At 40.3% G+C, this 13,417-nt stretch overlaps 1 protein-coding gene across 1 annotated transcript in view; it reads right to left on the reverse strand.

Annotated features, from left to right (window-relative positions):
* The window catches only part of AFF3 (ALF transcription elongation factor 3), a 205,366-nt gene that overhangs the window by 148,370 nt on the left and 43,579 nt on the right, over nucleotides 1–13,417 (reverse strand). The gene's annotated exons all lie outside the window — the stretch shown is intronic.

Below are 13,417 nucleotides of genomic sequence, written 5' to 3' on the forward strand. Positions count from 1 at the left end.
CCAGCCATATTTTCATTTTGGTTTTAATTTACAACATGCATTAACACAATTTGACAAGTGGTGAAAAGTCCTAAATTAAACACTTTGGACCTTCGATATACTCTAACTCAGTATGATCTGTGGACTTCAACCCCCAGAATTCCTGAGCCAGCCAGGAATTTGGGGAGTTGAAATCCACAGGTAATAAAGGGGCCATAATTAACCGTGCTCAGGTCTAAGCCAAGACTGGGGGAAAGAATCAAGTTTTAAACATGGCCAAGAGAAGAAAGCAGATTCCTTTATTTCATTCGTCGCTGGAGAAAAATTAATGTGCCACAAATTTTTGTCTTGAACTTCAAGATAGAAATTAATTCAAAAGCTTATCATTATGAAAGTTCTGCTTCTTACTTAAGTTCAGATGTTTGGAATCTCAAAGGAGATATTACAGCTTCATGGAAAGGAAATGCCAGATACACATATTTTCCGTTCCTATTATGGGATCTCTACATGCTAAAAATAAAAGCTGTCACTGTAATGTAAGATGACAAGGAAGTTCCTTCAGGGGCAACAGTTCACTTCAAGTCATCTTCTTGTTTACCAGTAGTATGCTTCTTTCCGTAAGCAAAAAAATATTGCAGTTCCTTCTTCCCATTTCATGTTCCTAAACATACAAGATCAAATTATGTGGAAAAATTCCAGATCCAGATTCACTCTGCTTATAACAACAGTTACTGTATGTGTTGCTGTGTGAATTAATGTACATTTACCAATGAACAGACATTGAATTAAATAAGCCTTACTTGTGAATAAGTAACTGGCTAGGATTAGAATAATAACAATATAATTGCATAACTTTTTCATGTGTTTCATCTGCTTAAAACCTTAAAACCTTAATTAATGTATTTTATCCTTTATAAGTAGGTAGGTAGGTCGGTAGGTCGGTAGGTAGGTAGGTAGGTAGGTAGATAGATAGATAGATAGATAGATAGATAGATAGATAGATAGATAGATAGATAGATAGATAGATAGATAGATAGATAGATAGTGTTGTGGTTAGCTCTGGCCCAGCTCCTGCCCCAAGGAATGTAGAGGTGGATGTGGAGGAAACATCCACATGCCACAGGTCTGTTTTGCTCCCGATAGAATCTGCCGACGAAGTCTCCTCTGACCAAGGAAGCGTGAGTGACAGGGAAGAGGGGAGGTTGGTAGACAGCCCAGGAGGAGATCAATCATCCTTATCATCCCTGGATTGTGAACAAGAACTTATGACAGACCCATGCATACGTAGAGTGATGCATAGGAGAGAACAACTGAAGGATTATTACAGGAGATAAGTGAGGCCACCTGTGGTTGGGTGGGGCTGCTGTAATTAGTGCTACAGATAAAAAGAGCAGCGTGCTGGTTTAGCCTCGTGGAAGTTTATCTGATTCATAGTTTCGTCAAGATCGTGGTTTGCTGTTTCCCTGTTCAAGACTGTGTGTGGAATTTCTGGACTTTGGAATTGGACTCAATTTCCCAGTTACTGGGTGAGAAATTGGATTGCATTTAACCTGTGCCTTGTGTGTACCAGAAAATCCCTTTGACATTTAAAAAGGGAGTTATTTCTGCTTTTCTTTTGATAAAGACCTTTGTTTTCCTTCTATCATGTGATGTGTATCTGTTTGTGGGCAAGTTCCTAGTGTATGGAATTGAAATGTCAACAATTAAAGGTGACATTAAAGATCCTTCTAGAGCCACAACTGAGGTTAGAGCAACATCTCTCAGCTTTGGCTAGGGGGACTTTTGCACAGATTTGCCTGGTGCGCCAGTTGCAGGCCTATTTGGACAGGGAGTCTCTTTTCACAATCACTCACGCCCTCATTACCTCAAGGCTCAATTACTGCAATGCACTTTACTTGGGGCTACCCTTGAAGAACATTTGGAGACTTAGTCCAGAACGCAGCAGCAAGAGCCGAGTTGGGCGTACCTAGGTACTCCTATATCAGTCTAGCACTCCGTGAGCTGCACTGGCTGCCAAACGGTCTCGGAACACAATTCAAGGCATTGGTTATTACCTATAAAGCCATACATGGTATTGGACCAGATTATTTAGGGGACCATCTTCTGCTTCACATGTCCCAGTGACCGTAACATAAAATGTACTGATCAAATCATTGAAACTGCTTAGTTTGATTATCTGTGTGGGCAGATTGATACAAATAAATAATTTCTGACATATTGTAAACTAACAAGTGAACTTGCATAAGAATAAGTAATTCTTAATTGTAGTACTGACTCAGAGCTTTTCATTGAGACTATTAAAATTTGCAAGATGGCAATCATCACAATTTAAGCTCCACCCCTTTTGTGTGCAGGGTAGGCCGTCAGTCGCAACAATCTGTTAGCCATTGTGCAGATTTTGACAAATCACTGTAGATGCACCTGCTCTGAATCTCGGGCATTTTTTTTAAAAAAAATTATCATCATAATATATATGTGAGCTGAGGCAACCTTGCCTGAGATGCTTTCTATTCTGAAGAGAAATAAATCCAAACTGAGCTAATTTGTGTACAGCTGCCAGTAATATAAACATGCTGGTTAGAATTCTTTATACAGCAGATGCCTTTGTATTTCATATTTCAAGCAAGTTAATAAGCAGGTGTCAAAACTCTGAATTAAAATTCCCAGAAGAGGGAAGAACAAAGGACAATAAAAATGATTTTTAAATAATCATAGCAATAAATAGCATCTCTTTTTGATAAATATAAGTGCTGGCATAAAATGTTATTAGGCTACAGAGATGTTCTTTTGTTTCAGAAATATGTTTTGTTCTTCAGCAGTGTCATTCATCATCCTAATAAGCCCTACATATGTAAATTAAATAGCAAAGTTTGATTCATTCAAATAGATCTTTATATTGTGTTTTTTAATATTTATTTCATTCCTTTCACTGCTGAATAATTCCACAGTATTTGTGTAATTTAAAGATTCAGTTTATACCCTGAAAATGTGTTGTCATTAGTTCTTATACAGTTTTGCTTTCATGATGAAAATTTCAAAATCTCATTTAGGACTCCAGTGTACAAATTAATATTGCGTCTACCCAAATTTCCAGATTAATGTACATTTTTTTGTGTTTCTTTTAAAGAGTATTGCACTTTTTTTAAAAAAAATGCATTGTCCTGTTGGATCTTTCTCCCACAATTAACTTCAGTGATTTTATAGTTAAACATGTACAATTAAATGTCATGTCAAGTATTCATAATTACCACTTTCATGATCTTTGCAGAACAATATGTTATTATTTCATTTTCTAGTGGTAGAAAAACCACAAAATCTTATTGTATGTTTGTATACTTGGGATAAATAAGCATTTCTTTAGTATTCGTTAAAAGCACTTCATTTTTTAATTTTATTTTCAAAACTTACCTAGCCCTGCTGACCAGAAATAAAAATAAGGTTCATATTTAAGTTGAATGAAAGAACTGCAAAAAACATATATAGCATTTTTTCTAGAGAACTGGAAGAAGTATTATAAGCATTTAGCATGGAGATATCATTTTATAGGTCATTTAAAAAGATTTAAAGAAAACTAAAAACAAATTCACATTAAATTCAATACAATTTGACATTCACATTTTTCTTATTTAGTCATAACTGAAAAGAACTTTAAACACTGTTTGCATTTTTACTATGTGTGGTTTAGGAAAAAATATCCAAACTTTCTGAAACAAGAGGTTTAGTGCAGTGAGTTTCTCTATCTCTTCCTCTTATCCAAACATTCTCCATATACCAAAACAAGATAAATAAATTAATTAGATGGACATAAAAATGACAGTGCTGCATTGTGCCACCTGACTTTTTAAAAGCATTACTCTGTGTTAATAACTATTCTAAATAAGAAAGTGAAGCAGCATCTTTTATTGCTTTTTTAATACACAAAATCAAAAATTTTTAGAATATGTTCAAGGATTTTCTTTTGCTTTTAAACAAATCAACTTTATTCATACTTCTTGCACTAATATGGTAGTCAGACTCTTTCAATTTTTTGTCTTTCATTTATCACATTCTTATTTTAATGTATGTGTCTGTCTGTGTGTCTAAGGAAGAATACTATAAAACTTTCATCACTATGTACATTTTTATTATTTTAAGAATTATATGGGATCATCCATCTTAGGAGACACAACTTGGAGTGGTTCACAACATTGTTTGTGAAGAATAAATTAAAAATCATTCAAATAATATTATTTTAGAATATTTTAACATAAAAATGAGACTTCCTGATATTCATCAGAAATGGATATAAATTACAAGTGCAAATACATTTAATATTGATTTAATAATATAAATCACTATGGTTGTAGTTTTTAAGTACCGTAATATATCAGTACCGTTTCCCTGACAAATTGTTATTTTTTTAGCCTTTATCCTTCACAAAGAGATATCTTTGTGCAAGAAGTAAAAGAAATAATACAAAAGGTGCCATCTTTCTTTAAGCCATTGTATCTCATTTTTGCTTTCTTGAGTAAATATCAGCAATATTTTTGCTATTAAAAGGATGACAAAGGGGAGATACCCCCATTTCTCTTGGTACCAAAAAAATGAGACATATTTTTCCTACTTAGCTCAGAACACTTCCTCAATATAATATCCCTTAACAGCATCAACCAACTTCTTACTATTTTACCTATGCTGTATCTGAATGAATACAGAGAGTCCTCAATTTACAATAGTTCATTTAGTGAATATTTGAAGTTATAATGGCACAGAAAAAAATGAGTTAGGACATTTATAACCGTTGCAGCATCCCCATTGTCATGTAATCAAAATTCAGATGGTTGTGATGGTTTCCTGTCTCAGGGTCATGTAATCCTATTTTGCAACCTTCTGACAAGCAAAGTCAATGGGGAAGCCAGGTTTACTTAACAACCATATTACTAACTTAACAACTACAGTGATTAACTTAACAACCTTGGCAAGAAAGGTAAGAAAATAGGCTTGGACCTACCTGATACGCCTCTTCTCATCCGGTGGAACCAGCATTCAAGATTGATTGTCATCAACCAATCAGCTTGAGGACCGAGTCTGTCTCTAAACTTAATTGCTGGGATCTGCCCTGTTACACCCAGATCTGACGAATCCGATGACTAGACTCACTGTAGCAATTTCTAATTCAAAGATACACATGGAAGACTCCCATTCTGGTGGATTGTGACAGAAAGAAGGGACTAGGGAGGCCAAATCAACTTAAAAACATCAGCACCAGCCACCAAGGGAGGGACTGAATGTTGGTTCCACTAGTTGGGAAGAGACATATCAGGTAGGTCCAATGCCTATTCTCCATCCTGGAGTGGAATCAGGATTCAGGATGGGACATACCAAAACAGAGGTCACAGGAAGGGGGAAAAATAAAAATGTGCAGACTAAGGATGATCCACACCTTGCTAAAAGATCTGCCTCCTGAAGGCAGCACCCACCGAAGCTTATGAATCTATTTTTATAGTGGCGGATGAACTGGGAAATATGTGCCCACATGGCAGCCCTGCAGACTTTGTCAAGAGGCCTCAGTCACCAAAACAGCTGACATAGCCGCACTCCTAGTTGAATGTGCCATGATGCCCTCTAAAGTGGGAAGAGCGGCTAATTCGTAGACCTGGTCAATGGTGCTGCTGATCCAGCAACCAAAGGGAGCAGAAGATATGTCCCAAGGAATGCGGATTGAAAGCCACAGAGAGGGCCTCCGACTTCCTGGGCATTTAATATATACCTTGAGACTCCACCATAGGGCATGCCAACATTGTTCTGATGGATGGGAGGGATAAATGCAGAAGGATGGAAGAACCAGTTCTTGATACAAGGGTCTGTTCTAGGTCCTATTCTTTTTAATATGTTTGTGAGTGACATAGGGGGAAGGTTTGGTAGGGAAGGTTTGCCTATTTGCCAATGACTCTAAAGTGTGCAATAGGGTTGATATTCCTGAAGGCGTCTGTACTATGGCAAATGATTTACCTTTACTAGACAAGTGGTCAAAGCAATGGAAACTGCAGTTTAATGTTTCCAAATGTAAAATAATGCACTTGGGGAAAAGGAATACTTAATCTGAGTATTGTATTGACAGTTCTGTGTTAGCAAAAACATCCGAAGAGAAGGATTTAGGAGTAGTGATTTGTGACAGTCTCAAAATGGGTGAACAGTGCAGTCAGGCGGTAGGGAAAGCAAGTAGAGTGCTTGGCTGCATAGTTAGAGGTATAACAAGTAGGAAGAGGGAGATTGTGATCCCACTGTATAGAGCACTGCTGAGACCATATTTGGAATACTGTGTTCAGTTCTGGAGACCTCACCTACAAAAAGATATTGATAAAATTGAACGGGTCCAAAGACGGGCTACAAGAATGGTGGAAGGTATTAAGAATAAAACTTATCAGGAAACACTTAATGAACTCAATCTACATAGTCTGGAGGACAGAAGGGAAAGGGAGGACATGATCGAAACATTTAAATATGTTAAAGCAGAGGTCCCCAACCGCCGGTCTGCGGACCGGGACCGGGCCGTTGGGGTTTTCCAGCCGGTCCGCGGCGGCGCTGCCCTCCCGGCAGAGGACATTATGCAGGACAGGGTGGGGCGTCGGGCAGGGCGGGGAGAATCAGGAGGCTCCTTTGGCGGGTGGGGGCTGCCTGGCTTTGTGATTTTGGCTGGGGGGGAGTTAGGAAGGTCCTACTTCTCCCCCCCCCCAGCCAAAAACTCAAAGCCTATCTGCTGGATACGGGCGATGAGCGGGACGAGCGGCGCCGAAGCCGGTGGCTGTGGCAGCTGCTGCAAGAGGCTTCCGCGCCGCTCTGTCCCACTCATCGCCCGTATCCAGCAGATAGGCTTTGAGTTTTTGGCTGGGGGGGGGAGAAGTAGGACCTTCCTAAGTCCCCCCCCCCAGCCAAAAACTCAAAGCCTATCTGCTGGATACGGGCGATGAGTGGGACAGAGCGGCGCGGAAGCCTCTTGCAGCAGCTGCCACAGCCACCGGCTTCGGCGCCGCTCATCCCGCTCATTCCCCGTGTCTGGCAGAAGCTGCTGCCCGAGTGCTCTTGGCTGGCGGGATTCAAAGTGCTGGGGTGGGGGGTGTCCTGACAGCCCCCCCACCCGAGTGCTTCGCCTCCCGCTGGGACACCCCCCACCCCAGCACTTTGAATCCCGCCGGCCAAGAGCACTCGGGCAGCAGCTTCTGCCAGACACGGACAATTAGCGGGACGAGCGGCGCCGAAGCCGGTGGCTGTGGCAGCTGCTGCAAGAGGTTTCCGCGCCGCTCGTCCCACCCATCGCCCGTATCCAGCAGAAGCTGCTGCTCGAGTGCTCTTGGCCGGTGGGATTCAAAGTGCTGGGGTGGGGGGGTGTCCCAGCAGGAGGCAAAGCACTGGGGTGGGGGGGCTGTCGGGACACCCCCCACCCCAGCACTTTGAATCCCGCCGGCCAAGAGCACTCAGGCAGCAGCTTCTGCTGGATACGGGCGATGGGTGGGACGAGCGGCGCGGAAGCCGGTGGCTATAGCAGCTGCTGCAAGAGGCTTCCGCGCCGCTCTGTCCCACTCATCGCCCGTATCCAGCAGATAGGCTTTGAATTTTTGGCTGGGGGGTGGAGAAGTAGGACCTTACTAACTCCCCCCCCAGCCAAAATCACAAAGCCAGGCAGCCCCCAGCCGCCAAAGGAGCCTCCTGATTCTCCCCGTCCTGTGGAGAAGTGTGGAGGGCTGTGTCACTAAGCTCCACCCCTCCATAACCCCACCCCCATATGACCAAAGCCCCGCCCCCCCGGGCCGTGGAAAATTGGTCTAGCTTAAAGCCGGTCCCTGGTGCAAAAAAGGTTGGGGACCTCTGTGTTAAAGGGTTAAATAAGGTTCAGGAGGGAAGTGTTTTTAATAGGAAAGTGAACACAAGAACAAGGGAGCACAATCTGAGGTTAGTTGGGGAAACATCAGAAGCAACGTGAGACAATATTATTTTAATGAAAGAATAGTAATGCTTGGAACCAACTTCCAGCAGACAATGGTTGGTAAATCCACAGTAACTGAATTTAAACATGCCTGGCATAAACATATATCCATCCTAAGATAAAATACAGAAATTAGTATAAGAACAGACTAGATGGACCATGAGGTCTTTTTCTGCTGACCATCTTCTATGTTTTTATGTTTTATGTATTTTATGGGACATCAAATTTACCTTCAGAAAGAAAGAAGTCACCTTGTCCAGTTGAAATATGCATAGGTTGCCCTTCATCAAAAGGATTGATAGCTCCGAAATTTGGCGAAGTGACATTTTGACCACAAAAAAGGCCACCTTGATGGAGAGGTAGTGCAATAGTTTCCCAAAGAAGATCATAGGGCGCTTCCATGAGGTTTCAGGTAGGATAGCGGTGTGCTGTAGGAGGCTGGAGGTTGGTTGCTCCCTTGAGGAAATGACGGGTGGTGAGAACCCAAATTAAAGACTCAAACCGATCACAGAACCAATGCAAGCACCACCATCTGTCTGTAGAAGGTGTTGGGAGCCAAGCCCTTGCGAAGACCTTGGTGAAGGAACCGCAAAATTTTAGAAACAAGAATACACACTGAGGAGAGATTTTCCTTTGCACACTATTTACAAAAAATCTCCCATATGGCAGAATAAATACAGGCAGTGGATAGATGGTGGGAAGCCTGCATGATGGGAATAACATCGCCATCATACTCCTGGCTGATCGAGTTGCACCATTCAATTTCCAGGCAGTCAATTGAAGCCAAGCAGGGTCTGGGTGATGTAAAGCTCCCTAACTGAGTCCTCAGAGAGGGGCGGCATACAAATCTAATAAATTGCTATTAAATTATTATTATGTCCATCGAAACGGGCAACTGCCATGGCCAGGTGACTGAAAGAGCCTGGAGGTCAGCAAGCTATGTTCAATGAGGCCAGAATGGGGCCACAAGTATTATTTCCACTCGTTCCTGAAGGATTTTCTGAATCAAGTCTGGGATCACTGGCAGCAGCGGGAAGGTGTATAGAAGGCTGGGAGGCCATGGACTCCTGAGTGCGTTCACTTGCTCCTTTCCCAGCGACGGAAAGCGGGAAAAGAACCATGATAGTTGGGTGTTGGTAGGGGTCACAAAGAGGCTGATGAGCGGTGGTCTGAATACGTGAGATATTTCGATGAAGAGGAATGGAAGATGCCGCCACTCTGTTTAATCCACTTGCGCTCAGCTGAGCCAGTCTATATGGGTGTTGTAACTCCCTGAGATGTGATCTGCAGACAAGGACTGGAGGTGTCTCTTGGCCCAGCCTCCTGGCTTCGCATTGTAGAGATTTTGAATTGGTGCCCTCTGGCAATTTATGTGGGCTTTTGTTCACAGGTTGATGGTCAACATGAGGACCCAGAGATTCTGTAACGGAACTGCCTGAGGACAAGGTAGGCTGCTCATAGTTCGAGTCAATTGATGATTACGTGGACTCCTGGGGTGGCCACTGGCCCTGCACCATCGCTCTGTAGGTGTGGGCACTCCATCCCAACAGGCTTGCATCTGTTGTCACTACTAGTCTGTGTGGAATTCAAAATGAGCTGCCTTTGGAAATGGCTGAGGAACTCCACAAGAGAAGGGATCAGCAAACTGAAAGGGAGAGTAGAACTCTGTGAAATTATGTGCCCTGGCCCAACTTCTGAAATGGCAAGAGGAACCATTGAAGTTCTTGGGAATGGAGACATGCCCAGGGGGTGATAGCCATGCAAGACACCATCTTTCCCAGGAGGGATGACAGGGTCTCTAAGATTACCTTGTGATCTGCTAAAACCTGAAGGACTAATTGCGTAAGGCTGTCCTGCCGTTTGTTGAAAAGGCAGACAGAACATGTAAGAGAATCAATGACTGCTCCTAGATAAGTGTTTTTCAATTATTTTCTGTTATGCCCCCCTAGGAAGAAATAAACATTTCGCACACCCACAACTCTCCACTGGGATGATTGTTTGCAATATTCAGCACATTTTTGCAGAAAAAGACTCAAGCGGCTTATCAGCGTGATTGGGGTGTAATGTATTTAAGTAATGCCTTAATTTATTTGGCTTCATGCTGTCTACTGCCAATATTTTTAAACATAGTAAACATACTAGTATTTCCTCGTCTCCCACCTGTCTCTGAAGCCAACCGCTTCATACACTTCGTCATATTTCCTCATCTTAGCTTTCGGGAGACTTACTTTTGTCTCATTATTTTTGTCTCTCTTCTCCTTTCTTTTCCTCCCTGTTAAATATTTTTCCATGGTGTCTCTTAAGGTTTGTTATATGCACTTCATGTCTCTTGTTCTGTGCTATTGTTCGGTGCAATCCCCCCCCCCCCTCTCTGCAGCCAAAAAAGCACGTTCCCCAGGGTCTCGCACCCCCCGGGGTATCGCTCCATGCCCCCCCACCAGGGGGACCCACTCCACTATTTGAGAAACACTGATAGATGAAGAATGGAAGTGGATGGAATCAGATGACTTGATTGGAGACGTTGATGGAGAAACCTTGATGCACGAGGCCTTTGTATCTTTACTTTTATTTTTTATCTTAATTAATGGATCCAAGACTATGCTTTGCCATAAACATAATGCCATTATTTCTATTATGTACGATTAAGAAACATGGATGAACTTTCAGGGCTATGACCTATTTCAATGTTCTGCACTTCTGTAATAACACTGTCTCATTCATTTCATCTTTACAGCAAGCTATTAGCTAACCAGATTTTTTTTAAAAAAAGTTTTATATTGTGAATGTCAATAGCTCTATTTTTTTATTTTTAAATCACACAATACTGCACACTCTTCCAAAAAACGGCCTTAATAAAAAACACTCTAGTGTACAATCTCTTTTAAAATAAACATACAACCTGACAACAGTATTATAGAATCAGTTCTCTTTTTCTTTTATATGACTTCGGCTATAGGGAGTATTTTCTTCATAAAAGAGATTCACACATTTTAGCTACAAATAAAAATTTCACGAGTATTCAACGCAAGATCAATATAAATGCTAAATATCTATGCTGCTACTTCTCTAAGCTCTCTCCTTTTCCCCATTCAAGGATGTCAGCTATTTATTTAAACCACTGGAATATCAGATGTTTTAGATAGGTATTGATTTTGTTAGTGAAGTGTGACTAAAGGAATAAATAAACTGTTCTTGCTGTCAATCGATTCATTTTCTTTATTGTTATTTAAGCAGCATAGATTCTGATAAATGTTAGAATGTAAGGAACATAGTTTAAAACTATGCTCTTCCCTGAATTTCAAAACTGAAATATTATCCCTAATAATGGATGGCTTCACTATATGACTTAGGATGCTTTGGCAAGAATTTTTTTCCCTAACTTACAAGTTTTTCAAAACAAAATATACAAAAAGAATTTGAAAACTGAAATAAAATTATATGAGTTTTTTAAAAGCATTTGCTCACAGATCTAAGCTTCACTAACAACTACCATGAATTCTGCATAGCTTTAATTTCTCTTTAACTATATTTTTATTAATTATTTTAATCTAAAACTGTAATCTAGATTTTTAAATATTAGATTTGTTACTATGTACTGTTCTTCACCATTGTTGTGAGCCGCCCCAAGTCTGTGGAGAGGGGCGGCATATAAATCCAATAAATCTAATCTAATCTAATCATTTTCAAAAAATAAAAAATAAAATGATGTGATGTGATAAATAGGCATTTTATAATATCACAGAATTAGCTTTATATTCTTAGTATTTCTATAATTAGTTTTAAGTAACTAAATACATTAAATCGTTTTGAAAACTATAGGCCATTGTTAAAATTCAAACAATGCATAATATGAACATGTGTCAACATGCAGTGCAAATGGCCAAAATTTTGCATGTTACAGTAAATTATATTAAGTCAGGTGTGAACAACCAAATTCACCAGTGTTTTTTTAAAGCTAATACAATCCTTGATTGTATAAACAGAGGCACAGAATCAAAATCATGTAATGTATTAGTACTGCTTTATAAAAACTTAGTAAGACCACACCTGGAATATTGCATCCAGTTTTTGTCACCACATTACCAAAAAGATGTTGAGACTTTGAAAAAAGTTCAATTCACTGCAATTCACTGTTCCTTCACTGCAATTCACTGCTCCTTTACTGCAAAAACATATGGACTACACATCTCGATCAGGGCAAATCTATAGATGCAATTTATATTGACTTCTGTAAAGCCTTCGACTCAGTGGTTCATGACTCACTACTTCTAAAACTCAAATCCTACGGAATATTAGGATCCTTCCATAGTTGATAACTGCATTCCTATCAAACAGACAACAAGTTGTCAAAATAGGGAGCGCCATATCTAATCCTGTTCTGGATACCTGGACCAACACTCTTCATACCCTATATAAATGACCTTTGCAATCACATTACAAGCAACTGCGTTCTCTTCGCCGATGATGTCAAACTTTTCAACACTACCAATAACACAGCTACTCTCCAAAAAGACCTTGACTTTGTGTCTGAATTACAAGGTAGATAGGGCTAAATTCGATACAAAGAGAATAGCTAAATTAGCAGCTTAGCTCTTCATCTAGTTTTGTTCAAGTATTCATTAAGATTGTTCAAATCATTCAATATTTTTGGATTCAGCCTTGTTCCAGACTAGCCCTACTACATGGGCAGGCTGTTGGATGCTGCTATGGCTGGCCAATATTTATTTATTTGACATGTTTACTGCCCACCTCACATAGAAGCAACTCTCAGTGGCTTACAATAATTAAAAACCAATTAAACATTGAAGCAATAAATACTCATAATAATAATAATAATTTACAATGGGGAGGAAGGGAGCAAGGCCAGCTGTCTGATTTCTCTGATGGCAAGTGAAATGAGGAAATATGGCTGTTTACTATAGAGGAAAAAGCAAGGTATGAAACAATAAAATTAAAGGAGAATTATTCTGCAAAAAGAGTACACAGAAATAGAAGGAAAAGCGTCTTCAACAGCCTATAAAAGGCCATTTTTTTGCTGAATTTGAAAATTAAGGGAGATTAGGATAGATCTATTTCAGCCTTATTTTGGCCTCATCAGCTAGCCATACCCACTGGGACTTGAACCTGCAACCCTTGCCTTGTAAGGCAGAGAATTATCCTGTAGGCTACAGTATCCAATCCCTTCAGCTCTGCACCAGGGAAGGGTTACATATTTTTGTGTCGAATCACCCTGGTGTATTAAAGGAACATCACAGCTCCTTATTTACCTCTCGGCCCAACCTAGGGCCATTTCCAAGGCAGTTATAATTTTATTGATACCCGACAATTCTATCTGTATGTTGTCACATATATATATCAGTCTTCACTGCATTATCAATTATATCATCGTATAAATTGTGTCCAGAAAACAATTTCAAATTAGTTAAATGTATTTTTGATGGTTAGAGGATGAAACAAAGATACATCTTTTAAGAA

This window comes from Erythrolamprus reginae, chromosome 4, assembly GCF_031021105.1.
Source record: "Erythrolamprus reginae isolate rEryReg1 chromosome 4, rEryReg1.hap1, whole genome shotgun sequence".
NCBI classification, from domain to species: domain Eukaryota; kingdom Metazoa; phylum Chordata; class Lepidosauria; order Squamata; family Dipsadidae; genus Erythrolamprus; species Erythrolamprus reginae.